General features: G+C 46.5%; 1 pseudogene; it reads right to left on the minus strand.

The window, feature by feature from the left end:
- Positions 1 to 63: 63 nt before the first annotated feature.
- Positions 64 to 8,634, minus strand: LOC129860974 (hyaluronidase-2-like; annotated as a pseudogene).
- Positions 8,635 to 23,746: the final 15,112 nt, after the last annotated feature.

A 23,746-nucleotide genomic window follows, 5' to 3' on the forward strand; every position in this document is an offset into this window, starting at 1 on the left:
GATCTATTTTGTACCATGCTTCTTTTTTATACACTAATGTGACAGTCTTTAGCCTGACCTTATGTCCAGCAGTTTAGTCAGGAGTTCAGGCATAAGTCTGTGTTCAGGCTAAGGCTTAAAGCTGTGGTTAATACCAGCAGTAGAGGTAGGAGAGGTGCAGTGAGTGACGGTCCACTGTGGTTCAAGAGAGCGAGGGTGGGGCTGGTTCCCTTGTTCAGCTCACTTAATAAGGGGGGATTCAGTCTGGCTGGAAGGGCACTCTGTGCCCTGACCTTGAGGACCTCCTCATCGGTGACTGGCCCCTCCAGGGACTCATACCACTGGCACTGTAAGTCCCTCTTCCAGGCCTCCAGGTTGCCAGGGTCCAGCTGGTCTGTGACCTGCACCATCTCTAACTTCCTCTCTGTCATCAGGAAGTTGGAGGGCGGCAGGTGCAGGTAGGTGGAGCTCTTGGATTTGTGGCGCAAGCAGTGGCCACGCACCTGGCATAGGTAAACGTCGCACAGGCGGGCGGCTGTGGTCACGTTGACGGCGTACGGGCCCAGAACCTCAAGCATGAATGTGGCTAGCTCTGAGCAGGCTGTCTGGGGGGAGACACAGACAGAGGGGAAATGTCATTCGCAGACCTCAGACACAGTTACATTAGTATAAATGACAATGTATGGAAGATTTAAGAGATCTGAGTCCTTGTCAATGGCGATCCGTTATTCAGGGCAGGTGGGGCAGAGCCCAACATTTTTAGCAATGCCTGTTTTGCATGTTATTTTGACATTAATACGTGTCACATATCAGTTTGCAAACCATGTAAAAAAATATATACACTGCTCAAAAAAATAAAGGGAACACTTAAACAACACAATGTAACTCCAAGTCAATCACACTTCTGTGAAATCAAACTGTCCACTTAGGAAGCAACACTGATTGACAATACATTTCACATGCTGTTATGCTAATGGAATAGACCAAAGGTGGAAATTATAGGCAATTAGCAAGACACCCCCAAAAAAGGAGTGATTCTGCAGGTGGTGATCACAGACCACTTCTCAGTTCCTATGCTTCCTGGCTGATGTTTTGGTCACTTTTGAATGCTGGCGGTGCTCTCCCTCTAGTGGTAGCATGAGACGGAGTCTACAACCCACACAAGTGGCTCGGGTAGTGCAGTTCATCCAGGATGGCACATCAATGCGAGCTGTGGCAAAAAGGTTTGCTGTGTCTGTCAGCGTAGTGTCCAGAGCATGGAGGCGCTACCAGGAGACAGGCCAGTACATCAGGAGACGTGGAGGAGGCCGTAGGAGGGCAACAACCCAGCAGCAGGACCGCTACCTCCGCCTTTGTGCAAGGAGGTGCACTGCCAGCGCCCTGCAAAATGACCTCCAGCAGGCAACAAATGTGCATGTGTCTGCTCAAACGGTCAGAAACAGACTCCATGAAGGTGGTATGAGGGCCCGACGTCCACAGGTGGGGGTTGTGCTTACAGCCCAACACCGTGCAGGATGTTTGGCATTTGCCAGAGAACACCAAGATTGGCAAATTCGCCACTGGCGCCCTGTGCTCTTCACAGATGAAAGCAGGTTCACACTGAGCACATGAGCACATGTGACAGACATGATAGAGTCTGGAGACGCGTGGAGAACGTTCTGCTGCCTGCAACATCCTCCAGCATAACCGGTTTGGTGATGGGTCAGTCATGGTGTGGGGTGGCATTTCTTTGGGGGGCCGCACAGCCCTCCATGTGCTCGCCAGAGGTAGCCTGACTGCCAATAGGTACCGAGATGAGATCCTCAGACCCCTTGTGAGACCATATGCTGACACATGCACATTTGTGGCCTGCTGGAGGTCATTTTGCAGTGCTCTGGCAGTGCACCTCCTTGCACAAAGGCGGAGGTAGCGGTCCTGCTGCTGGGTTGTTGCCCTCCTACGGCCTCCTCCACGTCTCCTGATGTACTGGCCTGTCTCCTGGTAGCGCCTCCATGCTCTGGACACTACGCTGACAGACACAGCAAACCTTCTTGCCACAGCTCGCATTGATGTGCCATCCTGGATGAGCTGCACTACCTGAGCCACTTGTGTGGGTTGTAGACTCCGTCTCATGCTACCACTAGAGTGAAAGCACCGCCAGCATTCAAAAGTGACCAAAACATCACCCAGGAAGCATAGGAACTGAAAAGTGGTCTGTGGTCACCACCTGCAGAATCACTCCTTTATTGGGGGTGTCTTGCTAATTGCCTATAATTTCCACCTGTTGTCTATTCCATTTGCACAACAGCATGTGAAATTTATTGTCAATCAGTGTTGCTTCCTAAGTGGACAGTTTGATTTCACAGAAGTGTGATTGACTTGGAGTTACATTGTGTTGTTTAAGTGTTCCCTTTATTTTTTTGAGCAGTGTATATACACTGCTCAAAAAAATAAAGGGAACACTAAAATAACACATCCTAGATCTGAATGAATTAAATATTCTTATTAATTACTTTTTTCTTTACATAGTTGAATGTGCTGACAACAAAATCACACAAAAATTATCAATGTAAATCAAATGTGTCAACCCATGGAGGTCTGGATATGGAGTCACACTCAAAATTAAAGTGGAAAACCACACTACAGGCTGATCCAACTTTGATGTAATGTCCTTAAAACAAGTCAAAATGAGGCTCAGTAGTGTGTGTGGCCTCCACGTGCCCGTATGACCTCCCTACAACGCCTGGGCATGCTCCTGATGAGGTGGCGGATGGTCTCCTGAGGGATCTCCTCCCAGACCTGGACTAAAGCATCCGCCATCTCCTGGACAGTCTGTGGTGCAACGTGGCGTTGGTGGATGGAGCGAGACATGATGTCCCAGATGTGCTCAATTGGATTCAGGTCTGGGGAACAGGCGGGCCAGTCCATAGCATCAATGCCTTCCTCTTGCAGGAACTGCTGACACACTCCAGCCACATGAGGTCTAGCATTGTCTTGCATTAGGAGGAACCCAGGGCCAACCGCACCAGCATATGGTCTCACAAGGGGTCTGAGGATCTCATCTCGGTACCTAATGGCAGTCAGGCTACCTCTGGCGAGCACATGGAGGGCTGTGTGGCCCCCCAAAGAAATGCCACCCCACACCATGACTGACCCAACGCCAAACCGGTCATGCTGGAGGATGTTGCAGGCAGCAGAAAGTTCTCCACGGCGTCTCCAGACTGTCACGTCTGTCACATGTGCTCAGTGTGAACCTGGTTTCATCTGTGAAGAGCACAGGGCGCCAGTGGCGAATTTGCCAATCTTGGTGTTCTCTGGCAAATGCCAAACGTCCTGCACGGTGTTGGGCTGTAAGCACAACCCCCACCTGTGGACGTCGGGCCCTCATACTACCCTCATGGAGTCTGTTTCTGACCGTTTGAGCAGACACATGCACATTTGTGGCCTGCTGGAGGTAATTTTGCAGGGCTCTGGCAGTGCTCCTCCTGCTCCTCCTTGCACAAAGGCGGAGGTAGCGGTCCTGCTGCTGGGCTGTTGCCCTCCTACGGCCTCCTCCACGTCTCCTGATGTACTGGCCTGTCTCCTGGTAGCGCCTCCATGCTCTGGACACTACGCTGACAGACACAGCAAACCTTCTTGCCACAGCTCGCATTGATGTGCCATCCTGGATGAGCTGCACTACCTGAGCCACTTGTGTGGGTTGTAGACTCCGTCTCATGCTACCACTAGAGTGAAAGCACCGCCAGCATTCAAAAGTGACCAAAACATCAGCCAGGAAGCATAGGAACTGAGAAGTGGTCTGGGGTCACCACCTGCAGAACCACTCCTTTATTGGGGGTGTCTTGCTAATTGCCTATAATTTCCACCTGTTGTCTATTCCATTTGCACAACAGCATGTGAAATTTATTGTCAATCAGTGTTGCTTCCTAAGTGGACAGTTTGATTTCACAGAAGTGTGATTGACTTGGAGTTACATTGTGTTGTTTAAGTGTTCCCTTTATTTTTTTGAGCAGTGTATATCATTGACCATACAACATGGTCTCTTTTTTGTTTTCTTGAGTAAGCCAGCTCCAAAATGCAGGTATTTCATCTTAGCTCAGTGCTTTCTTTAGTGGTGGGGCAAGCCAGCAGAAAATATGGAGCGTTGCGTCGTGATTGATTCAGTGTTCTGTCACTCATGGAGACACTACTTCACCGCCAAGTCTAAGGGTATAGATCGAAAATTCAAGCCCCTTGGGTGCTGCCATCGAGTTACATTAGAAGTGCCCATCCAAGAAGGCTCAAGGTCATTCGCCATAGATAAAATTACGTCAAATCATGTTATATGTACAGTAACTTTGGTTGGACGGATTATGTCAACATCATACTTTCAAAATCTTAGCTAGCAGTCATCATCATGAAGCAAGTCGACAATCTACTGGCAAATCCTTTTTAATCCTTGTCATATGAAGAGAAATAATGAAGAGAAATTATAGATAAAACGTCTCGATGCTCATCGGCCATTGGACATAAACATTACACAACAAGTTGGAAATCGCAAATTCAACAATGAGGGTTTTGGAAGGAATCAGTGGCTAAATGCAAGCTTGCAAAGCAATCACTAGCCTGCTATTCAGTGGAGTGGATGTGTGGTCCCAAGTCTAATATTAAGGGGCTCCTTTCCTAGTTTAAAATGATAAACATTCAACATTGGCCACGCTGTCAATTAAGCATGATTTGTGCCGCGCTCAAAATAACTGTTAAGTCGGAACTGCAAAATCTGATTTCAGTGAGTTCAAGACAACTTGGAACTCAGGAAAAACGAGCTACGACTGGGATAATACGTTTTGAACTTTCATCCAACTCGGAATTGTAAATCCGGGTACTTGGGCATCTTTCTAGAGCTACAACCTGAAGATCACTGACGTCATCAAGATTCAACCTTTTTTTTTTGAGTTCCCAGTCGTCTTGAAAGCACCATAAATCCAGAGAAGGCCAGACTTCGATGACAAAGTTTGATGACAAAATTTGCCCACGAAGGACTGCCGTGCCACTTTCCTGTTCAAGTGAGCACAGCACAACAAGGTGAGTCCAAAAATGTCTTGTATGCTGCTGCATAAATGATGTAATATGCCAGGGAGATATCTATACTGTAGCTAAGAAAGTAATACTAAGTGTATGTTGTGTAATAAGCTGTTAGTAGCCCATGTGCCTCACCCTAATAATTTGGTCTATTTTCACCTCTTAACTTCGCCTACTGTTCTGAATTGGTGTGCACATGTAGCCTATAAACTGGTTTTGAGAAATGTCTGCTTATATGCCACCTTTATTTATCCTACGGTGCTGACTTGGTGTACAGGGAGAACACTGTAATAACGGCCCATGTTCTGAATTACAGTGGGGCAAAAAAGTATTTAGTCAGCCACCAATTGTACAAGTTCTCCCATTTAAAAAGATGAGAGAGGCCTGTAATTTTCATCATAGGTACACTTCAACTATGACAGACAAAATGAGAAAAAAAATCCAGAAAATCACATTGTAGGATTTTTTATGAATTTACTTGCAAATTATGGTGGAAAATAATTATTTGGTCACCTACAAACAAGCAAGATTTCTGGCTGTCACAGACCTGTAACTTCTTCTTTAAGAGGCTCCTCTGTCCTCCACTCGTTACCTGTATTAATGGCACCTGTTTGAACTTGTTATCAGTATAAAAGACACCTGTCCACAACCTCAAACAGTCACACTCCAAACTCCACTATGGCCAAGACCAAAGAGCTGTCAAAGGACACCAGAAACAAAAATGTAGACCTGCACCAGGCTGGGAAGACTGAATCTGCAATAGGTAAGCAGCTTGGTTTGAAGAAATCCACTGTGGGAGCAATTATTAGGAAATGGAAGACATACAAGACCACTGATAATCTCCCTCGATCTGGGGCTCCACGCAAGATCTCACCCCGTGGGGTCAAAATGATCACAAGAACAGTGAGCAAAAATCCCAGAACCACACGGGGGGACCTAGTGAATGACCTGCAGAGAGCTGGGACCAAAGTAACAAAGCCTACCATCAGTCACACACTACGCCACCAGGGACTCAAATCCTGCAGTGCCAGACGTGTCCCCCTGCTTAAGCCAGTACATGTCCAGGCCCGTCTGAAGTTAGCTAGAGAGCATTTGGATGATCCAGAAGAAGATTGGGAGAATGTCATATGGTCAGATGAAACCAAAATATAACTTTTTGGTAAAAACTCAACTCGTCGTGTTTGGAGGACAAAGAATGCTGAGTTGCATCCAAAGAACACCATACCTACTGTGAAGCATGGGGGTGGAAACATCATGCTTTGGGGCTGTTTTTCTGCAAAGGGACCAGGACGACTGATCCGTGTAAAGGAAAGAATGAATGGGGCCATGTATCGTGAGATTTTGAGTGAAAACCTCCTTCCATCAGCAACGGCATTGAAGATGAAACGTGGCTGGGTCTTTCAGCATGACAATGATCCCAAACACACCGCCCGGGCAACGAAGGAGTGGCTTCGTAAGAAGCATTTCAAGGTCCTGGAGTGGCCTAGCCAGTCTCCAGATCTCAACCCCATAGAAAATCTTTGGAGGGAGTTGAAAGTCTGTGTAGCCCAGCAACAGCCCCAAAACATCACTGCTCTAGAGGAGATCTGCATGGAGGAATGGGCCAAAATACCAGCAACAGTGTGTGAAAACCTTACAGAAAACGTTTGACCTCTGTCATTGCCAACAAAGGGTATATAACAAAGTATTGAGATAAACTTTTGTTATTGACCAAATACTTATTTGCAAATAAATTCATAAAAAATCCTACAATTGATTTTCTGGATTTTCTTTTCTCATTTTGTCTGTCATAGTTGAAGTGTACCTATGATGAAAATTACAAGCCTCTCTCATCTTTTTAAGTGGGAGAACTTGCACAATTGGTGGCTGACTAAATATTTTTTTGCCCCACTGTATGTTGCTGTACATTTCAAAAGTGATGAACAAATAGTTATATTGATGACGTCCTTCCTAGCTCACTCATTAATGTCTTAAACGAAATTACGGATTGCCTCTAATCCGCTTGTCATTCCCTAATGCCAGAGTTTGTACATCTCAATTGTCAGTAGAAACCACATTTTTTAAGCAAGTCAGCCATATCAGCTATGTTTTTCTAAAAGGCAGTAAATGAGGCTGAATGAACTGTTTCGCTGCCAGCCAAGGCACCACTGATAGCCAGGTGTAGCAGTGGTAAGGTGTTGGGACTGCTGTTGGGACTCTGCTGTTGGGACAGCTTTATGTAGGCCCTAACAGTTTGTGGGCACCGTTTGTCACCGTTATAGTGCAATTAATGTATTGTTTAGTGTTGGGTCATGTAGTGGCTTTGCTGGCATGCATCCCACATTTAATTTTTTTGCCCCACCAAGATTTACATGCTAAAATTGCCACTGGTCCTTGTAGAGAAGACACCTGGATCGTTCTCCTATAGGATAACCCCTGCTACCCCCATGGCAGCACTCTAACCAATGCCGTTGACCAAGTCCACCTGAGGGAACATCACACAGTTATACATTAGTTACAGACCCACCAGACAGAGAGAAACCACTATCAAAAATATGGTAACATCCACTTCCACCCAGCACTATCTCTCACCTCAAACAGAAAAGTGTTCGTTGACGTATAGACACTACTGACTAATAGGAACACAGGAAGGTCGTAGGCGGTCTCAGCCAAGCCTGTCACTCTCATTGACTCTCGGATCTGATTAGATGTGTACAGTCTGGCCCCTGAGATCCCGCCCTGCAGCTTCTCTAGCATGAGGGCAAGGTAGAGGGCTGAGCAGCGTTTCCATAGCCATAGCAGCACGTCGTTCAACTCCATTTCAGCAGCGGGACAGCGGCCCGTGTAATTGGACATCGACTGGGGGGGCCAGAGTTGTAGCAGTTGGGGAAATAGGATACGCCCCACAGAGCCTTGGGGCGGAGCCTCCTTTTCTCCTACAGTGTCTCCATAAGGATGGACTGGGCCGCCGTCTCAGTCCACCTGGGGGACGGGATGACATCATTATTATGAGACAACTGTGACATAGTGAATAGCATCTATAACATCTGTTTATCCTATTACTATAAACTGGCACTGTCGTGATGAGGATCTTATCTGGGACCACTTCTCCACCTCCTCTGTGGTCCAGTTAGGGAAGAATGTTCTCAGTAGAGACCTCCAGGTAGATGCCCTGTTTCTCACGGTTCCTTCCCCACTGCTGGGAACACTGGCCCCAACCCAGTACCCCCATTCCCTGGTACCCCGGTACCCCGGAGAGGGTAGCGCGGCCGCGAGGTCCTCCTGTGTATTCTGGAAGAGTCCTTCCGGTCTGAGGTGTTGGGGAAGGCCTCCGTTCACAGGCTGGTCCTGGTCAGTGTAATAAGGGTACTTCCCCAGAGTGTCCTCATAAAACATGGCCACGCAGCCTTCTCTCTCCATCCCAATGGCTCCTGGGTCGGGACGTCCAGAACACGCCTTGTTGGCTACTCCCCATAGTACTAGGAAAGGCTGCCCAGGTGACAGAGAGATGCGGGCAGGCTTTGTGGGACCACTAAGGCAGCGGGAGGTGAGGAACATCAAGAGGAGGAACGGTAGGAGGGCCCTGTGTGGCCCAGTGTTGAGCCCTGCCTGGACCACGAGCTCAGTCCACGCCATGGAGCTGCCTGCTGCCTCTGTGTCTCACCACGGTTCCAGGTCCTCACAACCAACCACAGCCCTGGGAACACTGAAAGACCCTCACCTCAGCTGTCAACATGTGGAGGCAACACATTGCTACAGTATGTAAAGTTAACAAATGACATGTATATTCAGTGAATCATTGTCAACAATAACAATTTAATCACAAAAACCTGACGTCAACAAACAAATGACATTGCCAGGCTGCCCCAATCACTCCTAGGGCTCTATTCAATCTGTATCACTGACGCGTTAGGGTAAAGAGCCGACATAGGCATATTTGACTGTGAATGCAGTCTCCTCTAATGCCGGAACATTGCCTTTACATTTCAATCACACTGTAATGCTGAACTTTCGCGATATGGATTGAATAGAGCTCCTAGTCATCCCCATGTCGCCACCAGACAGTATTTAAACCATTCTCATTGACTCGCGGGATTCTTATGCAATCTTATTTGGGCCTCCAAGAGTACAGGCCTGAAACAACAAATGAAAAGATGTTTGATGAGGTGTGTGTGTGTCAGTGGCAGTACCAGCAGAGGAGACGTAGACTATAGGAAAAGGATGCCTCAGAAAGGCAATTACCAAGAGTTAATTACCAAGAGTTAATTACCAAGAGTTAATTGGATTCATTAGTTCCGCCCACATTGGCCAGAGATGCTACTCAGGAGTACTGCTCAGTAATTACTCAGTAGTGCAGCAGAGGGAGCCATGCCAAAGACAACTACAAAAAACCAACAGGCTTTTTGTTATACTACACTATGATTTTTGATCACTACCGTTATAGCCCTGTGAAAGACAGTAAATTCCTAATACCAGACATTTTTAAGAATCTGTCCTATTTTGGGTAAAGCTCTAGTCTTTTAACAGTAATCTGCTTTTGCTTGTTTTACTGATCAGGAGTGAAGGGGAGGGTACACCACCAAGCATGTGAACATGTAGGATTCAATGTCAAACCTAAAGGATTATCTACCTCGGTCTAAGAAATCAGTCAACCGATATCATGGACAAGAACCCATTGTGCTGTTGTTGGGTGGCAGGTAGCCTCATAGCTGCGGGAAGTACAGGTCCCCCCCAATTGAATATATTTCTAAAAACAGTGGGGTAAAGTACTTAAGTAAAAATATTTTAATGTTTTACTTAAGTCATTTTTTTGGGGTATCTGTAGTTTACTTTACTATTTATATTTTGACAACTTTTTTTTCACTACATTCCTAAAGAAAATATTGTACTTTTTGACACATTTAATCATACACTCATACAGTATACTCTAATCCAAGTCACTCCCTGTCTGGAAAAAGTACAAAAATACTATACTAAGAAATCCCCCCACTAAACTTAAGAATCAGACTCTAAACTTAAGAATCGACCTCTAAACTTGGCAACAGAATCTTTATTTTGATTTCTTTAAAAAACATATCCTGCTCTTTCTGTGGAACTTTAATGTGGAAGAGGACTGGAAAATGTTGCCTTCATTGAAAAAGACAAATTTACTGAATGAGGCAATGTCTCATCCTTCCTAGAATTTGTCTGAAAAGCTAAAAGTGTGTCATACATATGTCTGTACTTTTGTCTTTTTCATTTCCCTCATGTTTCTTACTTTTTCTATGCTTTTTCCCAGTATCCATGTTCCTTAGTCAGCAGCTCTGTATTTTATTTTCAATCTACCAATATTTTCTACACTTTCATATGTCTATTTGGGCCTGAATATCAGCATAGAATCCTAATGTTGATTAAAAATATGTACTAAAAGAAATATAGGTTGGTTTGAGAATCATTAAGCAATAGTGGTGGTAAATGTGCCTGTTTTCCATGCTACAATCATAGAGATCATTGTATATTTATGTCTACGATTGCTTTTCTCAGTACTGAAATGAAAAGGCCGAGACCTGATTGTCTGAAGCGCAAGCGTGTCTGTGTGTATGTGTGTTTGCGTGTGTCCATTCGCCCATGTGCGGATTGGAGGATAAGATATTCCTGGCCGGTTGAAAGACCTGAGATTATGAGGGATCTGAGATGAATCCTGCACTCTGGTGCCCATCACCATGGAAACTGATCAGGTGGTTTAGGTGACCTACAGGACAGGTGGTTGTGGTGTTGAATGATCTGTGTGCAAGGCACTGGTGGTTGACTGGGGTACTAGCAGGTCGCAGGTCAGCTGGCTGGGTGGCAGCAGGTTTTTAGGTCAGGTGGTGGTGGCAAGCCTTCAGGACGGCTCGCAGTTGGATGCATTGCTTCTAAAGTTGTATAAGGTGGTGGTTGGGTAGAGATAAGATGAGAGTAGGTCCCCTTTTACACTGTTTCATAGGATATATATTTTGTAAAATATATTCTGTTCACACTTACAGCTTCAGCAACCTTGGGTTGGGGATTGGGGTAGGTCAGGTTCGTTGGTTGATTGGTTGGTTACGGTGTTGGTTTTACTTTAACTCCAGAAGCTTGCTGCAGTTGTATCCCTCAAGTAAAACACCTCATGTCAAAACAGACGCTGTTTTGCGGCTGCGGCTGAAACTGTGCTCGTCTCATGTAGTGTGTGTTTTACTCATATTGAGACTAAATTAAATATATATATATATATATATATATATATATATATATACACTGCTCCAAAAAATAAAGGGAACACTTAAACAACACAATGTAACTCCAAGTCAATCACACTTCTGTGAAATCAAACTGTCCACTTAGGAAGCAACACTGATTGACAATAAATTTCACATGCTGTTGTGCAAATGGAATAGACAAAAGGTGGAAATTATAGGCAATTAGCAAGACACCCCCCAAAACAGGAGTGATTCTGCAGGTGGTGACCACAGACCACTTCTCAGTTCCTCTGCTTCCTGGCTGATGTTTTGGTCACTTTTGAATGCTGGCGGTGCTCTCAATCTAGTGGTAGCATGAGACGGAGTCTACAACCCACACAAGTGGCTCAGGTAGTGCAGTTCATCCAGGATGGCACATCAATGCGAACAGTGGCAAAAAGGTTTGCTGTGTCTGTCAGCGTAGTGTACAGAGCATGCAGGCGCTACCAGGAGACAGGCCAGTACATCAGGAGACGTGGAGGAGGCCGTAGGAGGGCAACAACCCAGCAGCAGGACCGCTACCTCCGCCTTAGTGCAAGGAGGTGCACTGCCAGAGCCCTGCAAAATGACCTCCAGCAGGCCACAAATGTGCATGTGTCAGCATATGGTCTCACAAGGGGTCTGAGGATCTCATCTCGGTACCTAATGGCAGTCAGGCTACCTCTGGCGAGCACATGGAGGGCTGTGCGGCCCCACAAAGAAATGCCACCCCACACCATGACTGACCCATCGCCAAACCGGTCATGCTGGAGGATGTTGCAGGCAGCAGAACGTTCTCCACGGCGTCTCCAGACTCTGTCACGTCTGTCACATGTGCTCAGTGTGAACCTGCTTTCATCTGTGAAGAGCACAGGGCGCCAGTGGCAAATTTGCCAATCTTGGTGTTCTCTGGCAAATGCCAAACGTCCTGCACGGTGTTGGGCTGTAAGCACAACCCCCACCTGTGGACGTCGGGCCCTCATACCACCCTCATGGAGTCTGTTTCTGACCGTTTGAGCAGACACATGCACATTTGTGGCCTGCTGGAGGTCATTTTGCAGGGCGCTGGCAGTGCACCTCCTTGCACAAAGGCGGAGGTAGCGGTCCTGCTGCTGGGTTGTTGGCCTCCTCCACGTCTCCTGATGTACTGGCCTGTCTCCTGGTAGCGCCTGCATGCTCTGGACACTACGCTGACAGACACAGCAAACCTTTTTGCCACAGTTCGCATTGATGTGCCATCCTGGATGAACTGCACTACCTGAGCCACTTGTGTGGGTTGTAGACTCCGTCTCATGCTACCACTAGAGTGAGAGCACCGCCAGCATTCAAAAGTGACCCAAACATCAGCCAGGAAGCAGAGGAACTGAGAAGTGGTCTTTGGTCACCACCTGCAGAATCACTCCTGTTTTGGGGGGTGTCTTGCTAATTGCCTATAATTTCCACCTTTTGTCTATTCCATTTGCACAACAGCATGTGAAATTTATTGTCAATCAGTGTTGCTTCCTAAGTGGACAGTTTGATTTCACAGAAGTGTGATTGACTTGGAGTTACATTGTGTTGTTTAAGTGTTCCCTTTATTTTTTGGAGCAGTGTATATATATATATATATATACTATATATACAAAAGTATGTGGACACCCCATCAAATTAGTGGATTCGGCTATTTCAGCCTCACCTGTTGCTGACAGGAGTATAAATCGAGCACACAGTCATGCAATTTCCATAGACAAACATTGGCAGTAGAATGGCCTTACTGAAGAACTCAGTGACTTTCAAAGAGGCACTGTCATAGGATGCCACCTTTCCAACAAGTAAGTTCGTCAAATGTCTGTCCTGATAGAGCTGCCCCGGTCAACTGTCCATCTGTCCATGCTCTACAAACTATCTACAGACTATCACTAACATTTCAACTAACTATAAACTAACCCTAGCTTTAACCTTATCCTAACTTAACCCTTACGCTTCTCTCTAAACCTAACCCTAACCTTAGCAAGCAGTTGCTTATCAACAGATAGTTTATTGATAGTATGACCATCTGTAAAACATAACAGATGGAAAATATTGTCTCTGAAAAGTCTATTCAAACATAAAACCAGAGGGGTATCCTATGAAGCAAACTAGATCAACTCAGGGTTTTCTAAAGCTAACCATTTCACACATCCCTAGTCGAAGGAAGTCACTAGTTACCAGCGCCACAAAGTTCCTATTTCTACAATCTCTCTTCTTAAAATGTTATTTTAAATCTAACCTTAACCACACGGCTAACTTTTTGCCTAACCATAACCTTAAATTAATGTTAAAATTAGTTTTTCATGAAATTTTACAATAAGCCTATAGTCAATTTCGACTTTGTGGCTTTGGTAACTAGTGGAAACCCTAATTGAATGCTGAACTCTTCATTGCGACAACGCTGAAACATCAATTCCTGGGCGAGACAGTGCCACATTTTCATTTGTGCCGAAATCAAAACAAAAATGTAACATTACAATTGTTTTACACACAAAAACATCTGATTAGTCAAGTATTTAATCAGTCGTCTTCCTCAAATGAAGGGGAGGATGACGCAATCTTTGCAAGCGAGATTGGTCCTCAAGTCGCGGATCAGTCATTTCAATCCGGGTAATTACCCTGTAGTTAGCACAGGGAACAGCGCGAGCAGCGACGACGTCATCACATCATCCAAAAACATGGCAGACATTGGCTCTGAGTGATGAAAAAATAAAAGTCCTCAGCAACAACTATTAGAATAATTGAATGGATGTTTTGTGCACAAAAGTGATGACTAAAGTATCTTATTAGGAATTTTCATATCTGACTTCTCTGTGTGGCCATCTATGGAAATTGTCTTTCTGGGCCGGGTGTCAGTTAAACTGCAGTACCCAAGCAAAACTGTAGGAGCAGTCGAAACCGTGCTTCTAGACAAAAACCATTGCCCCTTGGTTAGCCTGCCCTGGAGCAGATAAGTACGGAAGTCCAGCAAGGAATAAAAAAGTATTGCCTCGTTATGTCGAGATCATAATTTATTTATCTCATATGATCACGACATAACAAAAGTTTTGTTGAGATTTTCTCTGTTGTAACAAGAACCCACGAGAGAAGTCACACATCCACCGTTGTGGGTGGTGGAGAACAAATATACCCTATGTACCATATTCCAGGCCAAGATTGACACTTTTGCCCTCCTCAAGCACTATCACAAGCCAAAAGACCGACACTCTCGGCCAATCAGCCGACCATCTTTTACGACTCACGTGTTACGGGTGATTTTCAACTAGTCTTTCAGGTTCCAGGGATGTGAATTCCAGGACAAGAAGGGGGCAATGATATCCCTTTGTAACAAAGGAAAGGACATTTAAACATGTTTTCTGAACAATGTATCAAACTGAAGGACTCATGACATGTTGAGATAACTTGAAGCATACTGTGAAATGTCACTTCTGATGTCATTAAAAGGGGTATAACGTGTATTTGCTGTAACATGGAATGTGTATATTTCACCCAAGGCATGTTTGGAACCTAGCGTATTTCATCCTAACGACTGTTGAACTGTTTTCTGTACAATAGGACATGTTGTAGACACTTATGAGGAAATTTCAGGTTTGTGTTAATGGAAAGGAATGTGCTGGATTCTCAGAATCAACTGGGTGATCCCTGTGACACGCTGTCTGGCCTAATCGGCCCGCCGTCCGTGTGTATCCGTATAAATTACAGGACTTGCTATCAGACGTCAGGTTAAGTTTCTTTGCGCGGCCACGCCAGTTGAACAGAGTGATCCATACCTCCTTTGAAGCCAAACCCCTATTGACGAAAACACATTCTATTCAGACCGAAGCAATCATCCCAGAGGTGGCCCTGTGGAAAACACAGTGGGCTCATTTAAAACAAAGTAACTAAGTTCACCATCCATCCCGGCTGTGATCAGAGAAAGAATTAGCTGCACGGAAACAACTCTAATAGACTTTACTTTCCTGGACTGAGTACTGACAGAGAGAGAAGTGGATATCGCTGCTTCGGCTGTGAATTATTTAGGCCTTCTGGCCTCAGCACTGCTGTCGAGAGAGACTTGGACAACCATCCATCCCTGCTCCATCTCATCCTAATCGGAATCCAACTGGGCAGGCAACACTGACATACAAGTAATATTACCCTGTTATATTCTTCATCTCCTCTGAAAGTGGCATTGTGTGTGTAAAGTGGTGGAAGTTATAAGAGTATTGTCTGATGGCAAGTTTAATTTACAAACCCATGATCAATACTGTCTCGGGACTCTCCACATCGGAGGCTAATTGGTAGCCTAGTTCATGTCTTTTCCTGGTTGGTGCGCTCTAGAGTTTCATGGTTGTGAATGCCTAAATTGACAAGTCCTCTCACATATTCTCTTTCAATGAATAAGATCATGTCATTCTCAAAAGTCTTGTGAATGTTCTGTTGTACTTGCCTGAGTTGAGTACGGAAACCAGTTATACTGTGGAGACTCACCTGAATAATTGTGTTGTACCCCATTGTACCCTGTTTTATAACATGTCTTAAACAACCTTGTTTTCCAACTTATTAAGTCAAGTAAATAAAACCTTAAATGTATTATTTGTGGCACTGAGTTCATTTGCAAGCGATTGGACTGATAAGTCAGGATTCTGCCTTGTAGGCTCTCTGCAAGGAGCCTTACATATGAAACAGCTTACAAAGCAGCGTCTAGATTTATCAGCTTCTAAGGCTGCTATTGAAATTGATCAGCCTGTCAGGAATGGCGCTCACCCACTCTGTAAATGTAAATATTATCTATAAAACATGAAGTGTCCCTTACAATTATACACATATCAGTTATGAAAGCCAACAACCAGCATAGATAACAAGCTAGCTAGATATCTATCTAACTAACAAAACTACCTAACTAGCTCACTCGCTCAAAAGACTAGCCAAGCTAGGTGCATTGCTGCTTGCATGTGATTATCTGTGGTCTGGTGGGTAGCACAAAGCCTGGGAGACAGTGCTGCCTGTCAGGCATCATTCAGGGTTTAAATGCCCCACAAGCTCTTAGCTCAAGGTAAGGGGCATTTAGCTTGCTAACATTCTAATTTATAAACTGATAATGAGCTCCAAACACTAATGAAAGCATGATGTTAGCATGAAATGTACCATCCCATAGTGTAAGTAAGTAAGTAAGTAGCCTTGGCTTGTGCGAGCCGGAACGGCTCATAGGGCAGGACCCTATCTCCTGCTTCTGTAGCGTGGGGCACTGTAACTAACTTCATATAGCCACCCAGAAGAAAGGCACACGGACGCCCACACTCCAGGTTGTCTTGGTTTTTATCTGCAGTAAAAGGTATCAAACGATAATGACAGGCATTGACAGGACAGTCACAGCCACACGTTCACTGCTCTCAGAATATCTCTCTCAGACTCAATGCACAAAGTGATCATATAGTATAAATGCGTTGTGATTAGAAAATAACAAAAATAAAGTAAAGCATTCCTGCAGTAGAAGATATCAAACAGTGATGACAGGCATTGAGAGGACGGTCACAGCCACACGTTCACTGGTTAGGTAAGACACAAGATATCTTTTTGAACGCAACAACAGTAATAATACATGCCCTTTTTATATAAGCCTTTTAAGGTAGTAAGAAAATACATTCACTTAATATTTCTATAAATCACCTGCTAGCAATAGCTAGAGTGACATTACAGTGCACTGACTGACGGTGCTAGGTAACTCGTCATTAACCTGTTGAGGACAGAGGGCGCTGTTTTCACTTTGGGGAAAAATCGTGCCCAATTTAAACGGCCTTGTACTCAATTCTTGCTCGTACAATATGCATAGTATTATTACTATTGGATAGAAAACACTCTCTAGTTTCTAAAACCGTTTGAATTATATCTGTGAGTAAAACAGAACTCATTTTGCAGCAAACTTCCTGACAGGAAGTGGAAAATCTGAAATCGATGCTCTGTTCTAGGCCCTGCCTATAAATGTCATTGATATTTATTAGTATACATGCACTTCATACGTCTTCCACTAGATGTCGACAGGCAGTGAGAGAAGAAATGGAGTGTATAACTTGATCTGGGGTCGAATAAAAGCTCTTTGTATGACGTGTCACCAGTTTCCTGTTTTCTGGAGAGCGCGTGAAGGGACCTGGTTTTGCCTTCTGAAAAGCTGTCGTTATAGACGACTAATATCTCCGGCTTTGATTTTATTTGATACATGTGACAATATCATCGTAAAGTATGTTTTTTCAATATAGTTTTATTAGATTATTGAAATTTATTCGGGACGTTAGGCGTGTTGCGTTGTGTGCCTTTGTTCACGAAGGAGAGCTTTGCGCTACTTTGCTAGCTTTCCGTGCTAATTGACTGGAGAAGAGGACATTCTAAATCCAAACAACGATTGTTCTGGACAAAGGACCCCTTGTACAACATTCTGATGGAAGATCGTCAAAAGTAGGACCCATTTTATGATGCTATTTCATATATCTGTCGAACATGTGAAATAGTCGTTTGCGCCCAGATTTTGGGTACTCTCTCGCTATAACTCGGCTGGATGTCGTAATGAAGTTATTTTCGAATTCTAACACGGCGATTGCATTAAGAACTAGTGTATCTATCATTTCCTATACAACATGTATTTTCTAGTAACGTTTATGAATAGTTATTTGGTCAGAATAGTTGAGTGTCATAAAAATATCCGCACATTCTGGGAAAAAGATGCTACGTTAGCACAATGTATAACCACTGATTTCAGCTCTAAATATGCACATTTTCGAACAAAACATAAGTGTATGTATAACCTGATGTTATAGGACTGTCATCTGATGAAGGTTTATGAAGGTTAGTGAAAATTAATATCTTTTGCTGGTTTATTTGCTATCGCTAACGTGCCTATTGCTATCGCTAACGTGCCTTGATGAATGAATGCGGTAGTGTGGTAGGCTATTGTAGTAAGCTAATATAATGCTATATTGTGTTTTCGCTGTAAAACACTTTAAAAAATCGGAAATATTGGCTGGATTCACAAGATGTTTGTCTTTAATTTGCTGTACACCATCGATTTTTCAGAAATGTTTTATGATGAGTATTTAGGTATTTGACGTTGGTGTCTGTAATTACTCTGGCTGCTTCAGTGCTATTTCTGACGGTAGCTGTGATGGTAGCTGCAATGTAAAACTGATTTATACCTCAAATATGCACATTTTTCGAACAAAACATAGATTTATTGTATAACATGTTATAAGACTGTCATCTGATGAAGTTGTTTCGCGCTCTGCCTTTTCAGTGGAATGTGGGAGGAGTTCCGCTAGCGGAACCCCGGTGCCAGACAGGTTAACATGGCTAGCTAAGCCAGCAAAAACTTGTTTAACTTGCCGAAATAGGCTTTAAATACATTAACGGCAACATAAATATATACATAGCCACATTCGCTATTGACTTTGGAATATATGAACCAGTTTTCCCAAAACACTATTGTGTTATGTACAGAGGAAGGAGACACGAACCTTCTCTCAGAATATCTCTCTCAGACTGAAGAGCAGGCAGACCAACTTTCCAAATAGGGGAGAAGAACTCAAAACCCACTAGTTGTTCTTTCAAGGAAAATAATAAAAAAAATGTTAAGTCTTGTATTGACAACCTTAGTAGAATGGCAGCAAATATTTTTATGAATTCGACAACACATGATGAAAGGAAACTTTATATCTGCCACATCCTGATCTGTTTCACCTGTCTTTGTGCTTGTCTCCACCCCCCTCCAGGTGTCGCCCATCTTTCTAGCTTTCCCGATTTTTGACCATTCTGCCTACCCTGACCCTGAGCCTGTCTGCCGTTCTGTACCTTGTCACACCACCCTGGATTACTGACCTCTGACTGCCCTGACCCTGAGCCTGCCTGCCGTTCTGTACCTTTCTGACTCTGCTCTGGACTACTGACCTCTGCCTGCCCTTGACCTGTCGTTTGCCTGCCCCCCTGTTTCTGTAATAAACTTTTGTTACTTCAAAACTGTCTACATCTGGGTCTTCTCCTGAGCCTTGATAGTACGAACTGGCCACGACGGACCCAGCAGACTCGGACCAGCTCCGCAATGCCGTCTTCTCCCAAGGAGCCACCATTGGAAGGCACGAGGAGTTGCTTCGTGGTCTTATTGAAGGGTTCCAGACCTTGGCCAAACGCCATGAAAGCACGTTGAACACATTGCTTGAGAAATTCCGTGGGTTGTCTGTCAGGCAGCCTACCACGACAATAACCTCCCAGCCACTCAGTAACCCGGCTGTTAGCCTCCCCGGTTTCCCGAGACCCCGCTTACCTCCCCTGAACGCGTTGATGGAGAGTCGGGAACCTGTCGGACATTTCTCGCACAGTGTTCCCTCATCATCGAGCTGCAGCCCTCCTCCTTCCCCTCGAACCGCTCAAAGATAGCGTACCTCATCACGCTGATGTCCCGGAGGGCTTACACCTGGGCTACAGCAGTGTGGGAACAACAGTCAGCCATATGCTTCAGTCTGGAGGAGTTTGTGGCAGAGGTGAAGAAGGTTTTGATTCTCCATTGTCCGGGAGAAGCTGCCCGGAAGTTACTCCAGCTTCGGCAAGACTCCCGCAGTGTGGCAGACTATGCAGTGGATTTCCGCACGTTGGCAGCTGAGAGTGCCTGGAACCCGTAACCGCTGTTCGACACTTTCCTACACGGATTATCGAAGGAAGTTAAGGACGAACTAGCAGGCCGGGACCTACCTATGGATCTCGACTTGTTCATTGCCTTGACCATCTGGATCGATGGGTGGCTACGAAAACGTACAGTAGGAAGGAGAGGAGGTCTGATTCCACTCACCCACCCAAGGATGCTACCTTGCCTCCGAGGCATTGCCTGAAGTCAGCGCAGCCTGCCCTGGGACGTCTTTCGGTGGGCTCGGAAGTTGCCCCGGACCTCTCCTCCATTCCTGTGGAGTACCAGGTCCCCTGGAAGGTTTACAGTAAGGCCCGGGCAACTTCACTTCCTTCGCACCGACCCTATGACTGCGGGATCAACATCTCCCAGGCACCACACTGCCCCGGAGACAACTGTACTCTCTATCGGGTCCGGAGACCAAGGCTATGGAGACCTATATCGAGGACTCCCTAGCTGCAGGGTGTATCTGTCCTTCTGCCTCCCCCGCCGGCGCAGGGTTTTTCTTTGTGGAGAAGAAAGACAAAACCCTACGCCCATGCATCAACTACCGGGGCCTCAATGACATAACGGTGAAGAATCGCTACCTACTACCACTCATCGCCTCGGCCTTCGAGCTGCTCCAGGGGGCCACAGTTTTCTCCAAGTTGGACCTGCGGAATGCCTACTATCTGGTGCAGATACGGGAAGGGGACGAGTGAAAGACTGCCTTCAACATGGCCAGCGGTCACTACAAATATCTGGTCATGCCATTTGGCCTTACCAACGCTCCAGCTGTGATCCAGGCCCTGGTCAATGACATTCTCTGTGACATGTTGAACCGGTTCATCTTCGTCTACCTCGACGACATCCTAATTTTCTCCCACTCAGCCCAAGAACACATGCTCCATGTCCGACAGGTCCTCCAGCGCCTCCTGGAGAACAAGCTTTTAGTGAAAGTGCAGAAAAGTGAATTCCATCGCTCCACCGTCCCCGTCCTTGGTTACATAATTGTTGCAGGGAATGTAGAAATGGATCCCGGGAAGGTGAGAGCGGTGGTAGATTGGCCCTAGCCTACGTCTAGAGTGCAGCTGCAGCTTTTCCTGGGATTTGCCCATTTTTATCGCCGCTTTATCCAGAGTTACAGCACCCTGGCTTCCCCACTGCCTGCACTCACCTCTCCCAAGGTTCCGTTCACGTGGTCCCCAGCTGCGGACCGGGCATTCCCATATTGATTCATCCTGACCTGTCCTGTCAGTTCATTGTAGAGACCGATGCTTCAGATGTCGGAGTGGGGGCTGTCCTGTCCCAGCGTTCTGCCCTGGACCTCAAGTTACATCCTGCGTCTTCTTCGCCCTCCCATTGCCTCAAATCCATGGAGAGGAATTACGATGTGGGGAATCGTGAGCTTCTCGCGGGGAAGATGGCGTTGGAGGAGTGGAGACACTGGTTGGAGAGGGCGGAACATCCGTTCATTGTGTGGACGGATTACAAAAACTTGGAATATCTCTTCACTGCCGAGGGTCTCAATTCCAGGCAAGCTAGGTGGGCCCTGCTTTTCATCCGGTTTAACTTCTCCCTCTCCTACTGACCAGGATCCAAGAATATCAAGCTGGATGCGCTGTTACACCAATATAGCCCCGCGGCTACACCCTCGGACCCTGAGACCATCCTTCCCACCTCGTGCCTGGCGACGGCACTCAGCTGCGAAATAGGGAAGCAGGTCCATGAGGTGCACTGTTCCTAGCAAAACCCCGGTGGGGGCAGATAACCGGATGTTTGGTCCTGACGCTGTCCGCCCCTCGTCCCTGGAGTGGGCCCACTCCTCCAGGCTTACCTGCCACCCAGGCACCCGTCGGACTCTGGCCTTTGTGCGGCTACGCTTTTGGTGGCCTACCATGGCCCCGGACGTCTCCGCGTTCGTTGCCGCCTGCACCATCTGCACGCAGAACAAGACTCCTCTGCAAGCTCCGGCTGGTCTCCTTCAACCAGTGCCTGTCCCTCACTGTCCCTGGTATCACATATTCCTGGACTTTGTCACCGCCATCCTGACAGTAGTGGACCGGTTTTCCTAAGCCGCCCACTTAATTTCTCTCCCCAAGCTACCCTCTGCCAAAGAGACGGCCCAGCTCATGGTGCAGCAAGTCTCCTGGATCCATGGACTCCCGGTGGACATAGTCTCCGACCAGGGTCCTCAGTTCTCGTCCCGGTTCTGGAAGGCGTTCTGCACACTCATTGGGTCGTCGACCAGCCTGTCCTTTGAGTTCCACCCTCAGTCCAAAGGCCAGTCGGAGCGAGCCAATCAAGACCTGGAGATGACTCTTCATTGCCTTGTCTCCGCAAACCCCACCACCTGGAGCCAGCAACTCGTGTGGGTTGAATACACCCGCAACACCCTCCCCTGCTCTGCCACTGGGCCCTCGCCTTTCGAGTGTTCACAGCCCTTTGTCTCCTGTTTCTATGCCCACCGCTCTTCCCTGTCTAATAGACGGCCAACCGGCGTACACGGTGACGCACATCCTGAAGGTTCGACCGCGGAGCAGGGGATTCCAGTACCTGGTTGACTGGAAGGGTTATGGCCCGGAGGAGAGGTGCTGGGTCCCCGCTAGGGACATCCTGGACCCAGGCCTCATTGCTGACTTCCAACACCGGCACCCCGGTCAACCAGGTATGCGCCCCTCCAGGGGGGGGGGGGGGGGGGGTACTGTCACACCCTGATCTGTTTCACCTGTCTTTGTGCTTGTCACCACCCCCTCCAGGTATTGCCCATCTTCCCCATTATCCCCATTGTACTTATACATGTGTTCTCTGTTTGTTTGTTGCCAATTCGTTTTGTTTGTTTCGTCATGCCTATCAGAGGTTTTCCCCGTGGTCCTGTCTTTATCTAGTTTCTGTTTTCTAGCTTTCCCGTTTTTTTATCATTCTGCCTGCCCTGACCCTGACCTGCCTGCCGTTCTGTACCTTTCGGACTCTGCTCTGGACTACTGACCTCTGCTTGCCCTTGACCTGTAGTTTGCCTGCTCCCCTGTTTCTGTAAAAAACTTTTGTTACTTTGAAACTGTGCCACAAGAGACTCTGGGTTCGAGCCCAGGCTCTGTCGCAGCTGGCCGCGGCCGGGAGGTCCATGGTGCAACGCACAATTGGCCTAGCGTTGTTAGGGAGGGTTTGGCTGGTAGGGATATCCTTGTCTCATCGCGCACTAGCGACTCCTGTGGCGGGCCGGGCGCAGTGCGCGCTAACCAAGGTAGCCAGGTGCATGGTGTTTCCTCCGACACATTGGTGCGGCTGGCTTCCGGGTTGGAGGCACGCTGTGTTAAGAAGCAGTGCGGCTTGGTTGGGTTGTGTTTCGGAGGACGCATGGCTCTCGACCTTCATCTCTCCCGAGCCCGTACGGGAGTTGTAGCGATGAGACAAGACAGTAACCACTAACAATTGGATACCACGAAATTGGGGAGAAAAATAGGATTTTAAAAAATTATAATATATTTTTTTTTTACCTAGCTAAAAGCTGAGCCACTTCCATATGACCGTTATCCCAAGTTGAACTCAGAGTTGACCAAAGTTACCTTGCTAATTCCTCAAACCTGCTTTGTAGGATACCCCTTAGCAGAGAACCACTGTAAACAGCAAAGAGCAGAGGTTATAAAGTTAGTCGGTTGTTGGTAAAATCCTCTTGGCGATGGTCTAAGTGTGGCTGTGAAGGCCACCTCCTGAGGCCAGGCTACCACTGAGCTCCCTGTGTATCCATCCATCCGCTCGCTCGCCCGCCAGCAAGCCAGCCAGCCAACCAGCCAGCCAGCCAGCCAACCAACCAGCCAGCCAGCCAGCCAACCAGCCAGCCAGCCAACCAGCCAGCCAACCAGCCAGTAGCTTCAATCAACAAAGTACAGCCCAGTAC

Source organism: Salvelinus fontinalis, chromosome 8 (assembly GCF_029448725.1).
Source record: "Salvelinus fontinalis isolate EN_2023a chromosome 8, ASM2944872v1, whole genome shotgun sequence".
NCBI classification, from domain to species: Eukaryota; Metazoa; Chordata; class Actinopteri; order Salmoniformes; family Salmonidae; genus Salvelinus; species Salvelinus fontinalis.